The sequence below is a fragment of the Giraffa tippelskirchi genome, chromosome 7, assembly GCF_054371585.1.
Source record: "Giraffa tippelskirchi isolate mGirTip1 chromosome 7, T2T-mGirTip1v1.2.pri, whole genome shotgun sequence".
NCBI lineage: Eukaryota > Metazoa > Chordata > Mammalia > Artiodactyla > Giraffidae > Giraffa > Giraffa tippelskirchi.
The window spans coordinates 152,974,934-152,996,582 of record NC_137281.1 but is presented as its reverse complement, the minus strand read 5'-3'; the positions used below and the strand labels follow the sequence as shown (position 1 = coordinate 152,996,582).

Genomic DNA, 21,649 nt, shown 5'->3' with positions numbered 1-21,649 from the left:
TGGGCATTTGTTTATTAGGACCATCTACTCTCCAGTCTCCTCCTTCCTACTTATATCCTGATCTCTTTTATGGGAAAATCCTTTTTTGTAAGTATCCTTGGTGGGAAGTTGCATTTATCTCCGACCTTAGAACCAAAAGAGGCCATATTATTTTCTCCCTGTTCCAGAATAATCAGTGAGATGGCTGCATGACTTAGTTTCAGCCAACCACATATGTAACATGCATCGGCTTTTGAAAATGTTCAATGCTACCAGAGAAAAAGGTATGTAGTTTATAAAACACAGGCAAACTCTTTTAAGGTGTTTTCAGTATAGGTAACAACTAGGAAGCAAAACTGTTTCCAGGACATAGGTAGAGCTGATGAGGTATTACAAGCGGAAGATGAGAAACTAGCCAGAACAGTATGTGTGTCTGAAACAGGAGTGAAAAGACAAACAGATGCCGAATATCCATGAAGCACCTGGTTATTAAACATACACGTGACTAAATATACAGGAGGCACGAAATATTCAGGATGCCCTAACTACATACAAGGATTTCACACATCACCCATTGGTGGCACTCATTCTGCCCTCCCATCTTCTCTGTCCACAAAGTACAAACCCATGGCTTCACTTCAGGTTTCTCAGCAAGCTCTAGCTACAGCGAGTTGTACTGGTCCCTGTGTGTCTGCAATACGGCAAGTGTCACTGACCCAGAGCATCACCCATCTGTGGGCTCATTTGCTCAAACCTAAGTTTTGCTCCTTGTAACCACACCTCTGGTGCAGAGACTGATGTGGCATAGAGAGATGGACACTATGAACACTGCATATCCTAAGATTTCAGTTGTATGGCCTTTCCCTTCTGTGTATACTAGATAGCTTATACTTAACTTACTCTAGCTCTTTCCTCTTGTTTCTCAGTATGCCTTAATTTGATTTAGTAAATCATGTTATTTGAACGTCTTAATTTGGTCTCTGAACCTCTCTGTTCTACGATCTCTGGCAGAGCCTGCCTGCTAGTGCGTTTGGGGGCTATCACTTCCTCAAGGTAATAATGCTAATCTGTCCTGGGATTGGGGTTGAGAATGAATGATACAAGGGTGTGTTGTAGCAGCCTGAGAACTGGGCTTTGCTTGCCTTGGAGTCCTGCCTATGGTCCTTGCCCCAGTCTCCAGACTCTTCCTGATTCCAATATTTTTTTCTTTCTCTTCTTTTATGATGAAAGATGACAAACATGAGGGAAACTATATAGCATAGGTATCAGATTTGACAAATAATTATAACACAGACAGCATGTAACCTTACCAACAGGTAGGGAAATTAATGACAGATGTAAGAATTAATCTTGCCCATGACTAATTCTCCTGTAAGTGGGTCTCAGAAAACAATTTGTTTCCCACATTGATAGCACCACAGCAATGGGCTACAGACTGGTGTAAAGGCAATCAATCTGGGTAGACAGAAGACTTGGATCATGGTCTTGTGAATATCTCAGGAGAGAATAATTTCTGATGTTGTACGTCTTATCATTTGCTTGTTATGTCACAGAGCAACACTACCAGACTCGGACACCAGCCCCTGGATATGAAGGCATGGTGCTCTTTCCAACATGGAGACTAAGCTGGCTGAGAAAGGCTGGAGCCAAGGTTCTGTCATTGCAATTAAAAAGCCCCAAAGCCCAAGGGTTACAATCTTCCTCCTAGAGTCTTATCTCTGCCGATACATGTGTGCGTCCCAGGGTCCTGCCCATGTGTCACTGATACTGTCAGCGTTTGTCTCTGAACCCAACTCCAAGAGCAACAGTCTGTGCTATGCCTGGTGACTTGTCCTCATTTGCATGCTGCAAACCCTGCCAGCACCTGGGCCCCTATCTTCACAAACCCTTCCCCACTCATAAACCTCTCCCTCTCTCCTGGGAATTACTACACCCCTGTCTTTTGTGATCATTATTTTCTTGTTTTTGTTTTGTTTAATAATTCTACCATCCAGAAATTCTAAACAACTCAGTTTTGTCTCTTTGCCTGTTTTGGAACTTTGTACAGTATATGAGATATTTTATGCTACTGTGTATATATAATTTATTCATTTTTGTTGCTGTGAAGTTATTTATAAGTTAATTATAAGTCCATTCTATTGCAGATGATCATCTCAAAGTGGAATAGCTGGGTAGCTGTTGGATGTGTGTGTGTGCTTGCATGCTGTGTATGCTAAGTCACTTCAGTCGTGTCCGACTCTTTGTGACCCCATGGACTATAGCCCACCAAGCTCCTCTGTCCCTGGGAATCTCCAGGCAGGAATACTGGAGTGGGTTGCCAATTCCTCCTCCAGGGGATCTTCTTGACCTAGGGATCGAACCCACATCTCTTATGTCCTCTTACACAGGCAGGTCGATTCTTTACCACTAGTGCCACATGGGAAGCTCAGCTGTTGATGTGAAGTGAAAGTGAAGTCATTCAATCGTGTCTGACTCTTTGTGACCTCATGGACTGTAGAGCCTACCAGGCTCCTCTGTCCATGGGATTTTCCAGGCAAGAGTACTGGAGTGGGTTGTCATTTCCTTCTCCAGGGGATCTTCCCAAACCACGAATCAAGCCCAGGTATCCTGCATTGTAGGCAGACGCTTCACTGTCTGAGCCAGCAGGGAAGTCTGTTAGTATACTTGCACTCAATTTTGAGGAGATGACGACAGAGAGTTTACCATAGTGCCTGCACCGATTTATGCTTCTGCAGTGGAAGAAAAGGCTTCCCTAGTGGCTCAGCAGTAAAGAAGCTGCCTGCCAATGCAGGAGATGTGGGTTTGATTCCTGGGTCACAAAGATCCTCTGGAGAAGGAAATGACAACCCACTCCAGTATTCTTCCTGGGAAATCCCAGTGACAGAGGAGCCTGATGGGCTACAATCCATGGGGTTGCAGAGAGTCGGACTGACTTAGTGATTAAACAACAACCAAGTCAAAGAAAGCTTTCTTATTCTACATCCTCACCTCCACTGGTATTTGATTTTTCAATGTTTGACAATCTCGTGAGTCTATAATGCTTCCTCACTGTGGTTTAACTTTGTATTCTCCTTATTTCCAGTGAGGCTGAGCACCTTTTCATTCACTTATCAGTCATTTTAACTTTATCTTTTGTTAAATGCTCATTCAAGTTCCATGCAGAAATCTGTACTGAGATGTCCTTCTCCCATATTTCACATTTGTGAACGGTCTTTACATATTTTAGCTCTAGACGTGTAGTCCTACTGTATAGTCTGCCTTTACATTCTTTCTAAGGTGTCTTTTGATGGACAGAGTTCTTAATTTTAATGCAATGGGGAAAAAAAGCAATATTTTCCTTTATGCGTAGAGTTTTTTGGTCTTGTGAGAAAATCCTTCCCAACTGTGACTTCATGAAGATATATTCCTGCACTATCTTCTAAAATGCTTTATAGCTTTACCTTTCACATTTTGATCTTTAAGCCACTGGGGATTGATTTTTTGGTGAATAATCCTGCTTTTATGCAAAGTCAGGTTCTCCAACCTCTTATCAATTTTCCAAATCCCCAGTCGCCTTATAATAAATCTTCTTTTTCCTTTAGATAGCCAGCATAAGTTTCTGCTGCTTTCAATCAAGAGGTCCAGCTGGTAAAATGGACTACTGCCTTGGCTCTCATTCCTGGAATCCTGCCTCTCAACCCCAGCCCAGCTCTGTGCCCCATGACTTGATACAGACTGCTTTTTGTCTGTGGTTTGGACCATGCCCAAAGATAGCCATACTCCATGATCTTCTGTCTTACCCAGCTGACTACTTCATATTTCAGAACCTGCCATTGGATTGCTTCCACCAACTTCTGACCCACTGCTCGGCTCCACCATAAGCTAAAAACCATATTCTACTTATTCTCAAGATATGAGATGAAATTGTACGCTAGCCCTTAGACACCCAGCTGGAAGAGCCTGAGGCCCACAGAAGAGGGTTATAGAGATAACATTCATAAGCCATAGCCAATTGACGTCATCTGCTAAGCCAGACAAGTGAAAGCAGGCTTAACTCCCAGTTGGGGATTTCAGATCTTATTGCCATTCTTTGTCTCTCCTAAAAGATTCACACTTTACTCCTTTCCAAGTGGTTTATTGATTTGTGGATTCAGTGAAATGTGCATCAATTGAACTAACTATTCCCTTTAAGTAAGGGGCAATTCACACTGTGCTGAAATTAACAGGCACAACAGAACCGCCTGTTAGAGTTCAACCACAACACAATAGATGCACACAGTGTGAGGGCAATCTGGAGATTAAATAGCTCTACTTCATCCTTAGCCATCAAAAGCCAGCACGCTCTTATTTCTATTTCCTTTGGCTTCCTCTTTCCTCCTCCCAGACACACACACTTCAAAGAGATTGTGTGCACTATTTAATAGAAAATAGATTTCTTTCCCATCCTTCTAGTTTATATATCTAGGTTTTATTTTCATCACTATTTCTTAAATGTATAGCAAACTTTGGATCGTTTCTTCCTAGTTGACTGCTTAATTTCACATCTTCTCTGATCAAGTCACAAAAGAAATATCAGTTAAGATGAGATGGCAAATACACTGCATTTAATCAATGATTCTTCCTTATAAAAAAGGTAAGCACTGTTTTCATGCATCAATATGATTTCATTGACCTATCAGGGATTTTTTAACCTGTTGATAATAAATACTCTTTCTACAGCTCCTGTGACCAAAAATTATAATCTTTAGAAATGTTATAAAGATTTTGAAATCCTTTGAAGTCTTCATCATCAGAACCACAAATGAAACAGGTAAGACCCATAGCATTATCTTTAGCTTCATGAGAAGGAAACTGAGGCTCAGAAAGAATGAATGAATGAGCTGAGGTAAAGCCAGGACTCAATATTAACTTTTATGACTCATTGGCTAGCGCCTTCTCCAAGATGACTGTTCTGTATTGAAAGGTTCTCTTATGTAGCAATATTTACTTTATGAAAAATTCACCAAGAATAAAACCCACAACACTGGCTACACTCATATCTTTTTTTAGCCATCCGAGTCCATTCTTGGCATCTTGAAGTGAAGTGAAAGTCAGTCAGTCATGTCTGACTCTGCAACCCCACGGACTATACAGTCCATGGAATTCTCCAGGCCAGAATACTGGAGTGGGGAGCCTTGCCCTCCTCCAGGGTATCTTCCCAACCCAGGAATTGAACCCAGGTCTCCCACACTGCAGGTGGATTCTTTACCAGCTGAGCCACAAGGGAAGCCCAAGAATACTGGAGTGGGTAGCCTTTCCCTTCTGCAGCAGCTCTTCCCAACCCAGGAATTGAACCAGGGTCTCCTGCATTGCAGGCAGATTCTTTACCAACTGAGCTATGAAGGAAGCCCCATTCTTGGCATAAACATTATATATTCTTGGCATAAATATGCTATTATACAGAGTGTAAAGACATAAACTGTAGTAACAGTATTAAAAATTAGCTAGGATTCTGTGAGTGTCTAATAGATCAAACACAATCTGATTTGAGGTTTGGGAGAGTTTTTTGTTAGTAATTCAAATTCAAAAACTATCTTACTCATTATTGAGATTATTGGATTTTTCCACACATATTTCAATAAAATGTGCTTAAACAAGAAAGGTCAAATTCCAGACTTCCATCTTTATTAGCATACAGATTGAGTAAACAGGCTCTATGCAAAAGAATTTAGGTCTTTATAACTACATAGAACAGGCAGGGGACAGTTGGTTTCAGGGCACAAATCAATAACACAATCTGTCCCTTTAATTTTTTTTGAATATTTAGCTATTAATTTCAAGGCTAGGTGAAGTTTCTACTGCAATAGAAATAAAGGATTTATTTAAATAAGTTTATAAGAAATGAAAGAAATATGTTGAAGAAAATTTATCGTAGATGTTTATTTTTAAAATCTACTCTGATCATTTGAATGACTCTTAAAAAGAACAAAGGGGATTATTTTTCATGCTGTTGTTTATGTAATTCATTCTTTCCTTAATTTAATTTCATTCACTTGTTAATTCAATCCCCATTATTCCTACAGTAACCACCATGTGTTCCTTGCCTCAGACTGTAGGCTATTAATAACATGAGTGATAAGAGTAACCTCAGTGGTGAGTACAGGGAGCTAAGAGGTTCCACAGAAAAGGAACTAATCGCCAACTTGAAAATCAGAGCAAGCTTGAAAGAGATCACATGTACTCTCAAAGAACAAATGGAAGCATCCCACTATAGTAAACCCAGTTTCATAAGCTGTCATGTGACCACGAAAGCCTATTTAGTTATTCAGTGGGGTGTGAAACAAGCAAGAGAACTGGAAGTCTATGATTTTCATGACTGAGGCCTCAAATTCCTATGCTTCCATAAACTAGTTCCAATATTTCAAACAACCTCATAAAACTGAACTGCTCTTCCTCACTCTCACTTGTTGTTTACTGGCTGTCCTGACTCTGAACTTTCGTATCAGTCGAATGTAACAGCATACTTCAGAAGATAGCTCCTTTGATAACTCATAGAGTTCCCAATGGGCTTCCCTGGTGGCTCAGCTGGTAAAGAATCCACCTGCAATGCGGGAGACCTGGGTTCGATCTCTGGGTTGGGAAGATCCCCTGGAGAAGGGAAAGGCTGCCCACTCCAGTATTCTGGCCTGGAGAATTCCATGGACCATACAGTGGGGTCGCAAAGAAGTCGGACACGACTGAGCGACTTTCACTTTCATTTTTTCACTTTTCAGAGCTCCCAGAAATAACCCCAAACCTCTCTGTTTTGCTTCAGTCTACTCCCCTCCTGTGTCACTCAGACTACTATTGAGTGTTGAGTGCGTTTCCTCACCTTTCTGTGGAGCGGCTTTGGAAGAACGTGTGTGTGCATGTGCTCAGTGGCTTCCGTCGTGTCTAACTCTTTGTGACCCCATGGACTGTAGCCTGCCAGGCTTCTCTGTCCATGGGATTCTCCAGGCAAGAATACTGGAGCGTGTTGCCAAGCCCTCCTCCAGGGGATCTTCCCAACCCAGGGAGCGAATCTGTGTCTCCTGTGCTGCAGACAGATTCTTTACCACCGAGCCACCAGGGAAGCCCCTTGAAAGAACTTTAGCTTCTTGTAATTTTAATCACCCTCCCCCTTTCATACATACAAGTTACTCCAGAAAAGAATAAATTCAAAATTTAAGAAAGAAATATGTTTATTTTTCTATAAAACAAAATAAATAAATCCCTGGATCTCCTCCATTACCCAAGATGCTGGCTGCAGTAGATGCTGTTTGAGATATCCCTAACAAATCCACCCTTCTATCTTTGCTAAAAGAACCCTGCTTTTGTGTGGGTAATGGGCAACAAAGTGCTGAAAAAATGGGCCCTTTCCCTTTCCCCAGAGACTGAACTCCAACTGGCCTCAGCCTATCATGCCAGTAATTGGCTCAAGATCCATTTCTATTCATTGGCATCTAAGGGCAAATCAGACAGGAGCATCTAGAAAATATCTTTCTCTATGATAAAAAAAGACTTTTTTTTTTTTTTCCTGCTTATGGATGTCTTTGGACGTTTTGGGACTCCTTTGGATAAGTATGTGATGCCATCTTGTGACTGAATAGACAAGCATAAAGACAAAGTCAGCATGCTGGGTATGATAGAGTAAGAAGATAGAAAGAGCCTGCATCCTAAGTGACACCAGTGATCCACTGTACAATCCTATAACTGCCTTGTCTCTGAACTTCTTTCTAATTGAAATACAAAATGTCCTTCTGGTTTACTCATCTTCTAGGAGAAACTTCGGAGCTACCACTGATCTGCCCTTTTGGCCTGACAATATACCTAATTTCCCTACCTTAAACTTTGCTTCCCCTCCAGGAATTTAGCTCCAACTCCCCACCCCCACTTACCACCCTGTCTGGATCTCTTGGCAATCTAATAACACCAAGAAAACATATAGTGCAAGCTGATGGACCCAAACTCTGATTCTGAGTTGTCTGGCCCATCTTAGTCATTTGAGAGAAGACAGGGAATGAAAACTATACTTCATTATGTAAGCCTTTACTGGCAAGTAAGTAGAAATCACTTATTACATGATAATCTTACTGTGGGGCAGGAAAAAAGTAGTTTAAAACATGAAGTACATGGATATTTTTAAATTTTCTAATGATAAATAGCTTGAGAATCACTATCATAACTCAGGTATTGATTTTGGCCTCATGAGGAAAATTTGGAAGAGATACGTCTTTAAGATCTAGCCAACAGAAGAAACCTTTCTCAAAGCCATAGCCAATCACAATTCCGTGTAGCTACCAATAAAATATTCCATAGCCAATCACAATTCCGTGTAGCTACCAATAAAATATTCCACAGCCAATCACAATTCCGTGTAGCTACCAATAAAATATTCCATAGCCAATCACAATTCCGTGTAGCTACCAATGAAATATTCCAGATCCAGAAAATATTTAAGGCAAAAAGCTATTTATACAGCCAAATATTAGACACCATCTAAATAATATCCAATGGTAGAAAATCAACTACACAGATTATGGAACAGCTATATGATACAGTAATCTAAAAAGTATTTTAGTATTTTATTAATATAAAAGTGCTGATTTTCTTATATGAGGAAACAAAACATGGATAAGAAACATATTTCTTATTTTAAGAACCATATTTTAAGATCACATACAGTGAAAAGAGGATAAGATGAAAATATTACCAAAATGAACAGAGACTGTAACTGATAATAGAAAAATGGGCAATTTTCATCATCTTTTTATTTTTCAATTCTTTACAAATACTCTTTTTATGAGCTGCAAGACCCAAGGTCACTGCCACATTTGGTTGATTGGCAGCTTCCTTTCAGCCACAGCCTGACATGGAGCCAGGGTTTGGCAAATACTCTCAAGTAAATAAAGCATAATTAGCATACATAACACCAAACCAGATGATAACTGAACGTTTCAAACCAAATAACCCAGATGTTCCCAATTCCCATATGTTTGTTAGAAAATAAATCACCAATCTTTAACTGCTTGGTTTTGTTTTCCATTTGGAGTTTCAGCTTTAAGAAGCTGGGTGTTGAAACAATAGCAGCTCAGATTTTTGAGAAAACAGAGCAGGGAGCTCTGACAGAGGAGCACACAGATGAAACGTTGACCCGGCACCTGTCTAAACTGCATCTGTGCGAGAGTATCTAAGTGCTGCCAAAGAAGGCTCCAGGTTTTTAACAGAAGCATGTCTAGTACAGTAGTCTACAGGACACTTCTACTGGTCTAGAGAGGAGGGAAGAATATTACCATTGACACAAGATGAAAGAACGGTTGGGTTCCATCAGGAGTCTTCTTTTTTAAGCTTCTAATCCTATCTTCAAGGACTGTAAAGAGTCACTTAACCAAACACAGGGACTGGGGTTTCCTAGAATAGGCACAGCTCCTTCGCTGCCTTCTAATCTCTCACTTGCCTGGGGAAGTGCCAAGGTATTATCATTTAAATCACCAAAAAAGGAATTTGGCCTCTCTGAGTTGTTTCTATCCCATTGAGGCCATTTCTCGTTATAGCCTCAATCTTCCCAAGGGGATGGAAAACCTCACTCTATTAGTATCAGAATCAGCTTGCACGGAAACAGCTGCAGCAGCCTGGAATACGAATTAGATGGGGAATCAGGAAGCCTCACTTCTAATTCTAGCTCTGCTGGGAACAACTCTGACCTTAGGCAATCCACAAAAACTCTCAGGTTCACAGATTCTTCATCTTTAGGAAACTGATGAGTTGATCTTGAAGGTCTCAGTGATTCTATTTCTTATCCTTAAATATAACCACCACCTGGTGGACATCTGCCACCTGGATGCTCCCAGAATCCTCCCAGAATCACCTTTTACCTTAAAGTGTGGAAATTCTGATGATCTCTCCACATTGTCTTCAAGTTCTCTGGAAACATATATTCTCACAGTCACCTTTTGCTCTAATTTCCTGCACTGCTGCATTTTCAGTCACCCCACTTATCCTAAATCCAGCCATATTCCTCTCTCTCTACACCTTTTCACCCCACAGTGTGGCACTCTGCTTTCTGTTTTATCCACCTCTCTTTGCCCCCTTACTCTTGCCCCCGAAAACAAGCAAGGTAAGGTCTGGAGAAAATTCAGAGTTGACGACAGAGTCAGTATACAAAGGAGAGCAGGCTTGAGAATGGAGATGCAGGCTGAACAAAACATCCAGCCTAACAAGGGAGTCCAAGCAGGGGGATGAAATCAGGTCCAGTTATAGAAACAAAGAACAGAATAAATAAATGTAGGAGAAGGGACAAACCTTTCTTACGGAAGAATTCCAAATAATTTATGTAGAAACTATAAGGGAGGAAAAACATTTTTTCTCTCTAGCCTCCTAAGTTTTTGGACTGGGACCCTACAAACTAGACTGAAAAAAGACAAATTACCAAAAGAAAAGAGAAGTGTATTAACACATGGAGAAAGTGTGCACATGGAAGAAACTCAGTGATGAGTAACTCAAAAGGATAGTTAGAACTGGGACTTATATAGCATCAAGGCAAAGGAAATACATTTATAGAGAAGTAGCAAGACAAAGGAAAAGGGTAGAGGCTTCCACAAGTAGCAAACCATGGTAACTTAAATATGTGCGGGGTGCTTTTGCAGGTCTATGTTGGCACCCGTTTCCAGGCTTCTTGGCCATAAAATTTCCCCAGGAGAGAGAATTTATGGCAGTCCTAATTTCTCTGAAGTTTCTTGTTTTAGATATAAGGGAGGCTCTGGGAAGGCTTTTTTCTGCATCTGTTGAATTTCAAATGCCTTCAGCTCAAAATCACTCATAGGCCAAAGTGCCATGCTCGGGTGGCATATTTTGATTCCAAACAATACTTTCCCCTAGAAGATGTGCAGCCTAATCTCTTCCTCCCTTCTTTGAGAGAGGGTGAACCTAATCACTCCCGTCTAAAGAGCAGAGTATAAACAGTAACTTCACAGTGCTTAAACCAGACAACCATCTCAGGGAATCAAGGTCTACATCAACAGTGAATGCACTTGATATGATGAGACCAAAAAAGTCCTTTACCTCTGTAATCTTCCTTCCAAAGACCTATAACCCTAGACTAATAATAAGGAAAACACTAGAAAGTTTCAAATTGAGGAACACATTATGAAATACCTGACTAATGCTCCTCTAAACTGTCAAGGTCATCAAAAACAAGGAGAGCTGAAAAACTGCCAGAGACAAGAGGAGCCAAGGAGGCATGATGATTAAATATAATATAGTATCCTTAATGGATAAAGGACATTATTGGAAAAACTAGTAAAATCCAAAATAATGTGGAGTTTAGTTCATGCTCAAACTACCGCATAATTGCACTCATCTCACATGCTAGTAAAGTAATACTCAAAATTCTCCAAGCCAGGCTTCAGCAATACGTGAACCGTGAACTTCCAGACGTTCAAGCTGGTTTTAGAAAACGCAGAGGAACCAGAGATCAAATTGCCAATATCCGCTGGATCATCAAAAAAGCAAGAGAGTTCCAGAAAAACATCAATTTCTGCTTTCTTGACTATGCCAAAGCCTTTGACTGTGTGCATCACAATAAACTGTGGAAAATTCTGAAAGAGATGGGAATACCAGACCATCTGACCTGTCTCTTGAGAAACCTGTATGCAGGTCAGGAAGCAACAGTTAGAACTGGACATGGAACAACAGACTGGTTCCAAATAGGAAAAGGAGTCCGTCAAGGCTGTATATTGTCACCCTGCTTATTTAACTTATATGCAGAGTACATCATGAGAAACGCTGGGCTGGAAGAAACACAAGCTGGAATCAAGATTGCTGGGAGAAATATCAATAACCTCAGATATGCAGATGACACCACCCTCATGGCAGAAAGTGAAGAACTAAAGAGCCTCTTGATGAAAGTGAAAGAGGAGAGTGAAAAAGTTGGCTTAAAGCTCAACATTCAGAAAACTAAGATCATGGCATCTGGTCCCATCACTTCATGGCAAATAGATGGGAAAACAGTGGAAACAGTGTCAGACTTTATTTTTTGGGGGCTCCAAGGTCACTGCAGATGGTGACTGCAGCCATGAAATTAAAAGATGCTTACTCCTTGGAAGGAAGGTTATGGCCAACCTAGATAGCATATTTAAAAGCAGAGACATTACTTTGCCAACAAAAGTCCGTCTAGTCAAGGCTATGGTTTTTCCCGTGGTCATGTATGGATGTGAGAGTTGGACGGTGAAGAAAGCTGAGCACTGCAGAATTGATGCTTTTGAACTGTGGTGTTGGAGAAGACTCTTGAGAGTCCCTTGGACTGCAAGGAGATCCAATCAATCCATCCTAAAGGAGATCAATTCTGGGTGTTCATTGGAAGGACTGATGTTGAAGCTGAAACTCCAATACTTTGGCCACCTCATGCGAAGAGTTGACTCACTGGAAAAGACCCTAATGCTGGGTAGGATTGGGGGCAGGAGGAGAAGGGGACGACAGAGGATGAGATGGTTGGATGGCATCACTGACTTGATGGACATGGGTTTGGGTAAACTGTGGGAGTTGGTGATGGACAGGGAGGCCTGGCGTGCTGCAATTCATGGGGTCGCAAAGAGTCGCACACGACTGAGCGACCAAACTGAACTGAATGTACCAGTATATTCATTTCCTAACCATGACAAATAAGCTGCAGTAACATAAGATGTAAAAAATAGGGGATACTGTCTGTGGGGTCGCACAGAGTTGGACACGACTGAAGCGACTTAGCAGCAGCAGCATGAAGGTATGCAGAAACTCTCCACACTCTTTCTGTAACTTTTCCGTGACTCGCACACCATTATAAAATTTAAAAGTTTATTTTTAAAACATTCAGGTTCAAAGTCAATGCACTGAAATTGAAGATAATCAAAGTAATCCTAGAAGGAAAATAGGAGGTGGGCATGGACACATTACGAATGTAACTACCCAGATCCTTGATGGGGACAGACAAGCTACTTAAGGATGAGGTAGAAGCTGGGAAGGCATCATCACCAGAAATTAACAACAACAAAAGGAAAAACTACAGAATTTTGCAAAATGATTGGCTCTTCTTTCATTCAAAGCGTAACATAAGGAACAATCCAAATGTCCAGAGAACCGCGGTTCCCATTTAGAATGCCCAAGCCAAGCTGTGACCTCAGAAGCAAGCTTTTGCTTCCTTCCACCAGGCTTAGAACAGCACATTGCCCTTGAAAAGATTTTCAGGAAAGCCAGAAAGCCCTGAAAAAAATATCTCGCTGAAACAAGGGAAAGTGACAGTGACTGACTGGCTTGAACAATGCAAGATTAAGATCGTGCCTGAGGATAAAATGACAGAAAAAGCCAGGTGGGAACCTGACAAAAATTGCCCGCTGTCTCAGAAAAGAGCCTGGGTAGAAGTGTCACCTTTTCACTCAAGGCATTGGCTTCAGGCTCTCGTCAAATCACACTGACGAAGGGAAAAAAAAAACGCTTTTCCAGCTATAAAGCCCACAGCTCTGCTCCAGTCACCGCCTCTCACACTGACTGACTGGAATGGGAACTCTGTGGGCAGAACTGGGCCAGCTGGGACTGAGGAACAACAGTGAGAAAAACCAGCTGCCTATTCTCCCTTCTCTATTCCCAGGGCCAGGGCCACGTCCCTAAACGGAACAAAACCCCTCTGGCCTTCCTCACCAGCCCACCTGCAGCAGTCAGCAGATTGCCACATCCGCTCATGCTCTAAACCTAGCCCACAAGCAAAGGACACCAACTTAAACCCTTGAACATGGCCTGAATCTGACCACATGGCTCCACTTCCGCGCTTACCTCCACACTCCAGCTCACCCGCACTTATACAAAACCCACCTTTTTTGCCTTTGGGGTTCTCAAGTTTCCCTATAGGTCTACATGGAGATTTCTGTTCCTTTATTATGCTTGGGACCCCTTGGCATTCTAGAATCAGAAGATTGGAGGCATTCATCATTTTTGGAAAATTACAACCATATCTTCAATCAAATCTCAATGAAATTTTCAATTTATGCTTCATCCTATTTTCTTTATGATCTCCTGGAACTCTTGACTGGATTCCTGCTGGGTGTGCCATTCTCATGTTTGTTAGCCTCCTTTATAGTTTCCAACTCTTTGCTGCTCTCCAGGCAATTTCTTTAGCTCCATCTTTCAGTTCACTAATCTGTCCTTTAGTTCTATCTAATCCCTTTAGTTTATATCAATCTTTGATTTGAATTTCAATTACTATCTTCTTCAATGTATAGTAGCCCCCCCACCCCCAATATCCAAGGTTTTGCCTCCACAGATTCAACCAACCGTGGACCACAAATACTCAGAAAAAGAAATTCCAGAAAGCTCCAAAATGCAAATCTTAAATTTGCTGCATGCCAGCAACTATTTACATGGTATTTACATTGTATTAAGTGTTGTAAGTAATCTAGACATGATTTACAGCATACAGGAAGATGTACATAGGTTATACGCAAATACTACACCATTTTATATGAGACTTGAGCTTCCATGGATTTTGGTATCTGCAGGGGACCCTAGAACCAGTCTCTTGCAGACACCTAGGGATGACAATACAAGTTCTTGACTCTTTTTGAAGCCTACCAAATTAAAGTTCCTATTTTCTGCCTATGCTCTTATTACTTTAAAAATTAAACATATTTATTGTATAATCTGTATTTGCTCATATCTAGGATCTGTATTTTTTATAATACAACTCTGTAGTTTGTTATTTCTTTTGACTCATAGAAGCTTTTTTTCCTACCTTTAGGACTTTGAGCTCGTAATAATATTGTACAAGTTTTGAGGTTGGGTTTTAAGTTGCACCCCTCCTGGGAGAGTTTGTGTATATATTTTTCTGGATGCTGTTGTTCAGCCGTTAAGTCATGTCTGACTCTTTATGACCTCATGGGCTGTAGCACCCCACACCCCACTGCCCTTCACTATCTCCCAGAGTGTGCCGATACTCATGTCCACTGAGTCAGCAATCCTATCTAACCGTCTCATCCTGGGATGCCCCCTCCTCCTTTTGCCTTCAATCTCTCCCAGCATTAGGGTCTTTTCTAACGTGTCGGTTCTTCACATGAGGTGGCCAAAGTATTGGAGCTTCAGCATCCAATGAATATTCAGGCTTGATTTCCTTTGAAAGTGAAAGTGTTAGTCCCTCAGTCGTGTCCAACTCTTTGTGACCGCATGGACTGTAGCCCACCAGGCTCCTACGTCCATGGGATTCTCCAGGCAAGAATACTGGAGTGGGTTGCCATTTCCTTCTCCAGGGGATCTTCCCAACTCAGGGATTGAACCTGGGTCTCCCTCATTGCAGGCAGATTCTTTACCATCTGAGTCACCAGGGAAGACTTAGGATTGACCGATTTGATCTCTTTGCAGTCCAAGGGACTCTCAAGCGTCTTCTCCAGCACCACAATTTGAACACATCACTTCTTCAGTGCTCAGCCTCCTTCCAGGATATTGGGAGTCTGTGTGTGCTTAGTTGCTCAGTTGTATCTGACTCTTGGCGACCCCATGGCCTGTAGCCCGCCAGTCTCCTCTGTCCATGTGGATTCTCCAGGCAAGAATACTGGGGTGAGTTGCCAATTCTAAATTTTAGATTTCAGAGTTTCAGGTCATCCACACTATTATGAATTCAGAGACTAAACCCACACAGTGTAGGCTATGATCAGCAATTCTCAGGGTGAGGGAGACTTTTTTATTTTCAGCTATACCTGGAGCCAAAGTCAATATAGATAAGTGTCTCAGCACCTATTCCTGTGGAGGGTAGGGGAGGTTTTCCCTAGTTCACTCAGTGAGGTCATTATCCCTTGAGACTCCTAGCTTTGTGCACAATTTGCAGATATGACCTCCTACCATGCTTTCGCTTGATTAAAATCCAAACCATTGGCTGTCAAAATGGCAGATAACACAGTACACCAGGGCCAACCCTTACCCCAGAGCCTGCTTATGCTATGGATTCATACCTACTTTCTGACTTGGGAATAATTCCATTATTTTCCCTCAAGCTCAGCCATAGATTAAAGATAAGGAGACTTATTTTTTAATATCCACTATTTTCAAGCAGGCTATGCAAAGAAGGCTTTCTATGAACTTCTCATCTTTCACATAGTTTCCAACACAGAACTTGCCATCACTTCCTAATGGGTCCCTGATTCCACTCTCATCTCATAAAATCCATCCTCTACCTGGCAGCCAGAGCTATCTTCTTAAACACCCTGACAAAGAGAGGTAATTAATAAAGCTCTCAGAGGCTATTTTCAGAATCTTATTTGCTAACATCACTCTTCCCTTCTAGGTGTGCTTGAGGAAAGAGTCAAGACTATGCATTGCACATTAGTGTCATACGTAACCCAGCTGTCAGCCTTGGACTCTCCCAAATCTCTCAGCTTGCTGACTTTCCTTGTCTTTTAAGATGGGAGTTAAAATTTAGCTTATAGTTCTATCCTTGCACTAGCTTTTGAGAATCTCAGGGCAGGGGTCCCCAACCTCTGGGATCTAATGCCTAATGATCTGTTGTGGAGCCAATGTAATAATAACAGAAATAAGTTCAGTTCAGTCGTTCAGTTGTGTCCGACTCTTTGTGACCCCATTGACTGCAGCACGTCAGGCTTCCCTGTCCATCACCAACACCCAGAGCTTGCTCAAACTCATGTCCGTTTAGTCAGAACAAAAATAAAGTGCACAATAAATGTAATGAGCTTGAATCATTTCAAAACCACCCCTCCCACCTTGGTCCATGGAAAATGATCTTTCATGAAACTGGTTCCTGGTGCCAGAAAGGTTAGGGACCCCTGTCTTAGAGAACTTATTTTTCTTGTCAGCATCTCAGGGTCCACATTCCTGCACCTGCCAAGTTCACAAGCTCCGTCTTTCATCTTACCTCCTGAGTGTATACTCCCTCCTCTGTCCTCATGACCTGGTAGGACCCCACCCCAAATCTGTAATTCTCTAGCATATCACTGGTAAGTCATTTAAAGGACACAGCATTGAAAAGATGAGAGTGCCCCTAACCTCCCTATACTATAGATTAAAAAAAAAAAAAAAACACCATTTATTTCTGAAATGCCACAAATCACTGAAATAAAAAGGCTTATCAAATTCTCATCTTGGGAAACTAAGAATGTGTTAGTGAAAATTAAACCTCTCTGTCTCTCAATATCTCAGAATGTTCATACTGAGTAATGCACCAAGTCAATGTTACATGTAGAGGATAACCCTGAAGGCTTATGCCAGTTGGGAAGTTGGGCTGGGAAATTCACGCCCCATCTTCACAAGGATAGCCTGGCCAATAATTTTAGTCTAAATAATCAACAATAATACCAGATATCTCTGTTCTCAGGGTCCCTCGGCTACCCTCCCTCACAGAATGACTGTCCTGGTCACCTCACCCTCCACTTACTGTATCTTACTTCTGCCCCGTGGTCGGGCCTCCAGCTCCTCCTTTGAACTCCTCATACTCCTCCTGGGGCCGCTGCTCATTCCAAACACTCGTAATTATCATTAAATCTATCGAAGAGCCATTTATCTGACTCACAGCAAGCCTAGATTATGCTCAGAGGGACAAGTTTTCAATATCAAAGACTCCCATTACTTTGCATCCCAAAATAAAACCAGGCTCTCCCTGAGAAGAATCCCACCCTCAACCGCCAACAAACAATAGCAACAACAAAAGAAAATATTTTCTTCCTATGATGGCAACTCAGTTGGAAACTCACACTTAATATAAAGATCATTTTAAGCTGAAGACATTTGCGATTCAACAGATACAGAAAGAAGCCTTCTCTGAACTTCCCTTATCTGACTAAAGGCAGCAGCTTCTGAGAAATGAGGCTGCCATAAATTATCTTTTTAGGGTGGCTTTCCTCCTAAGAGGAAGAAGGAGAACCTACCATAAAATCCACGCTCCGGGGAGTTTTATAGCACTGAAGAAGATGGGGAGACCACTCATATCTGCATAGACAAACATCATTGCAAACCTTATCTCTTAGTTGTTCTTCGAAGAACTCATTTCTCTTTTCCTAAAGATATCTGTTCTTCCCATAAAAACCTTTCTGCCCCCTTCCCTTTCCCCTATGAAATTTCTTCTGCTAACTTTAACCAGTTAAAGAGCTTTAAGTATCAGGTTACTGATAACCCCATCAAGTGAGTCTGGAAATACTCTACTCTCTGCAAATCACAGTTTTCTTTTAAACCTAAGATTAACTTGCAGATGGGCTTGTCTGGTGGCCCAGTGGCTAAGATTCCACTCTCCCAGTGCAGGGGTCTCAGGTTAGATCCCTGGCCAGGGAACTACTCCACATGCTGCAACTAAGATGGTGCAAAATAAATATTTTTTAAATATATATTAACTTTTAGCTGTCACTTAGCACCTGTGGTTTGACTCCTGGGTCAGGAAGATCTCCTGGAGAAGGGAGCGGCTACCCTCTCCAGTATTCTGGCCTGGAGAATTTCATGGAATGTATAGTCCATGGGGTCACAAAGAGTTGGACACAACTGAGCAACTTTCACTTTACTTTAGCACATGCCACCTAACAGATTCGGCCCCAGAAAACATTAATTACCAACCTCAAAATAAAACCAAAAATGCCTCCTAGGGCCTCCATTCTCCCAAACACCTATACAGTTAGCAGCATTTAATTTGGCTCTTTTGGACAATTCTTCCTTGATCTTATCACACTGTGACCTCCTTGTTCAGTTCAGTCGCCCAGTCGTGTCTGACTCTTTGCAACCCCATGAATCGCAGCACGCCAGGCCTCCCTGTCCATCACCAACTCCCACAGTTTACCCAAACCCATGTCCATCGAGTCAGTGATGCCATCCAACCATCTCATCCTCTGTCATCCCCTTCTCCTCCTGCCCCCAATCCTTCCTAGCATCAGGGTCTTTTCCAATGAGTCAAATCTTCGCATGAGGTGGCCAAAGTATTGAAGTTTCAGCTTCAACATCAGTCCTTCCAATGAACACCCAAGACTGATCTCCTTTAGGATGGACAGGTTGGATCTCCTTGCAGTCCAAGGGACTCTCAAGAGTCTTCTCCAACACCACAATTCAAAAGCATCAATTCTGCGGCGCTCAGCTTTCTTCACCGTCCAACTCTCACATCCATACATGACTACTTGAAAAACCATAGTCTTGACTAGACGGACCTTTGTTGGCAAAGTAATATCTCTGCTTTTAAATATGCTGTCTAGGTTGGTCATAACCTTCCTTCCAAGGAGTAAGCGTCTTTTAATTTCATGGCTGCAATCACCATCTGCAGTGATTTTGGAGCCCAAAAAAATAAAGTCTGACACTGTTTCCACTGTTTCCCCATCTATTTGCCATGAAGTGATGGGACCGGATGCCATGATCTTAGTTTTCTAAACGTTGAGTTTTAAGCCAACTTTTTCACTTTCCTCTTAGGTGGGGCCTTTTTCTTATTCACTGGTCTAAATCAGCACTACGAAAGAAGAGATACTTAATGTTTGCTGAACTGAATTGATCAGGATGCTGGTTGTAAATTTAATCTTGGCAGTAGAATGAGTCCTATGATAGTCATTTTTAGACATTTTATGAATGCACTAAAAGATATAATCACCTCAAAAGTAATATTTACTGATCATATAATGCCATTTAACTACAACTTGGGCTTCCCTTGTGGCTCAGCTGGTCAAGAATCCACCTGCAATTTGGGAGACCTAGGTTCAAGCCCTTGGCTGGGAAGATCCCTTGGAGAAGGGAACGGCTACCCACTCCAATATTCTGGCCTGGAGAATTCCATGGACTGTATAGTCCATGGGGTCACAGAGAGTCAGCCACGTGACTTTCACTTGTGACTTTCACTTCACTTAAGCTCTATTAACCAGGAACTGCAGGAGACAAAATAACATAAATAGTATACTTCCTCTCACAGGCTACGGAAAATGAAGAGCCCATCCCCAGGGCCAAGCTTTTTGCCCCTTCCACAGCTTCTCCACATTACTCAGCGTATGGAGAAGGAAGGAATGTTCTTGCAGCTTCTTCAGAAGAACAGACTTTAACAAAGAAACAGCTTAAATACCGCCTTACCTATTCCTAGCCCTTATCAAGGTTTAAAAAAAAAAAAAAGAGAAATTTTCAAATTACTTTCCTTGCACCCCCCCTGCAAACTTTATGGTGTCTTTTTATGAATTCATCTTCCCTCATCAATTTTGCACTTGGTGAGCTTTTTTTTACTAGGCTTCCCCGGTGGCTCAGATGGTAAAGAATCTGGCTGCAACGCAGGAGATCCAGATTTGATCCCTGGGTGGGGAAGATCCCCTGGAGGAGGGCATGGCAACCCACTCCAGTATTCTTGCCTGCAAAATCAGAGGAGCCTGGTGGGCTACAGTTCATGGGGTCACAAAGAGTCAGATAGGACTGAGTTTTTTAAAAATTTTATTAACTGTCATATTCAAAAATATAGAATTATCATCATAGCTGTTTTTATAACCTAACTTCATCTCTGCACCAACTGGGTAAGGGACTGAGCCAAAAAGAATCTCAAAATGTGTTTTCTCACCTCCTTTGGGACAGAAAGGAGGTCCAAAGGGAAAGGTCTGGTAGAATCTGTGTTTCAAACTCAGTTCTGTTTTTCAAATCTGCACCTACATCTATGATGCCTCGAGTGAAGCTGAAATGGAAAAATCAGGAGAGACTTCTCAGCCTGCCAAAAACCATCCTGTTCTTTCTATTAAAATCTTGAGATAAATAGTCCATGTAATAAGCAATAGATCACACACACACACACACACACACACACACACACAAAAATCCATAAAGAAAGACAAAGCAGGAGGGGGGGGGGGATTATTGCAATATTTGTCCATTTAGCCAAAGGGCTGGAGGGAAAACAGACACTGAATAAAGAATCTTTGAGAAGTTACTCATCTCCCACCGGGGGCTGCAGTTGCTAATTGAGCTGCTCATTCCAGCATGTCCATTCACTGTGCTAAGAGACGCGGCCCGTTTCCACGGTAAGAGGGGAAATGAAGAGCTCCGCGCAGTTTTTTCTTGTTTACACTGAGGCGTATTTGGTCATTCTAGTCAGCCTCTGAAGGCAGTCACTCTGCTTCTCCCACTTAAGACTCGCCACTGTAAAGACTCAAAAGGCTTAAACATGGGAAAACTTCGGGGAATCTTCATGACCTTTCAGAGTCCTTAGTTTTACTCTGTAAAAGTTCCCAAAGTCCACAATGACTAGTGATAAGCAATTATTCCAGTTTAAATAATTGAGCACTAACTGACTCTCTCATGTTAATTGCAGAAGTCATTTTTCTGAAAGCTCACAATCTGTATTCCCTGGAGAAAGTGGAAGAGAATGCCAAGCCCGCTCAGGGACAGGATTGGAATGTTCTCACTCTCTGTTCTGCTAGTTATCTGGTTGACGGGGACTGTAGCCTTAAAGCACTGACACTGCCTTTTGATTTAGACTGTTGTTTTCGTGCTTGTGAATTTAGTCCCAGATGAATAAAATAATGAAAGTTCCTTATAATGTATGATGGCATAGACTTAGATTACTCCTGTGATAATGTTCAGACTTCTTGTCACAGCATAAAATACACTTCACCCACCACTTCCCACCTAACATGCCCAGTGTCACTTCCCCGGAAATAATACCAATACTTTGGCCACTTGATGCAAACAGCCAACTCATTGGAAAAGATCCTGATGATGGGAAAGATTGAAAGCA

At 41.8% G+C, this 21,649-nt stretch overlaps 1 long non-coding RNA gene across 14 annotated transcripts in view; it reads right to left on the bottom strand.

Moving 5' to 3' along the window:
* Positions 1-21,649, bottom strand: part of LOC145513671 (uncharacterized) — a 793,767-nt gene that overhangs the window by 490,475 nt on the left and 281,643 nt on the right. For 2 of the 14 annotated variants that reach the window (XR_014059661.1, XR_014059676.1), the window contains exon 1: positions 14,714-14,822. The exons of 8 other annotated variants lie outside the window; for them this stretch is intronic. This is a non-coding gene — a long non-coding RNA (uncharacterized LOC145513671). Of the gene's footprint in view, positions 1-13,797; positions 13,885-14,713; positions 14,841-21,649 lie in introns of those variants that run through there. 4 more of the 14 variants (XR_014059684.1, XR_014059683.1, XR_014059668.1 and 1 more) reach the window with 4 other exon arrangements.